This window comes from Halyomorpha halys, unplaced genomic scaffold (genome assembly GCF_000696795.3).
Source record: "Halyomorpha halys isolate HHAL.00 unplaced genomic scaffold, Hhal_1.1 Scaffold214.1, whole genome shotgun sequence".
Taxonomy (NCBI): Eukaryota; Metazoa; Arthropoda; class Insecta; order Hemiptera; family Pentatomidae; genus Halyomorpha; species Halyomorpha halys.
In genome coordinates this window covers 52,327-52,608 of record NW_027110944.1, presented here as the reverse complement: position 1 = coordinate 52,608, position 282 = coordinate 52,327, and the positions used below count along the sequence as shown (strand labels likewise).

The following is a 282-nucleotide window of genomic DNA, read 5'->3' as shown; positions in this document are numbered from 1 at the left end:
AGAGAGAGAGAGAGAGAGAGAGAGAGAGATAATATATATTTTATCTTATACCAGATCGGCCAGGTGGGCCTTACATATTACATGGTTGATATAACCGTTATATTATATTTTTTTTTTTAACAGTTGATTATGGGGGGGTATAGTCTCGTACAAAAGACACCCCTAACTATAAACAATGTTATTATTAAAAGAAGAAAAAAACTTAGATAAGAGAAAAAAAAATAGATAAGAATAATGCTTCTTAATAAAAGAGGAAAGTAAAATTAATAACAAAAAATAATG

General features: G+C 28.0%; 1 protein-coding gene across 1 annotated transcript in view; it reads left to right on the top strand.

Annotated features, from left to right (window-relative positions):
* Positions 1-282, top strand: part of Apoltp (Apolipoprotein lipid transfer particle) — a gene marked incomplete at its 3' end in the record, with an annotated part of 131,866 nt that overhangs the window by 80,321 nt on the left and 51,263 nt on the right.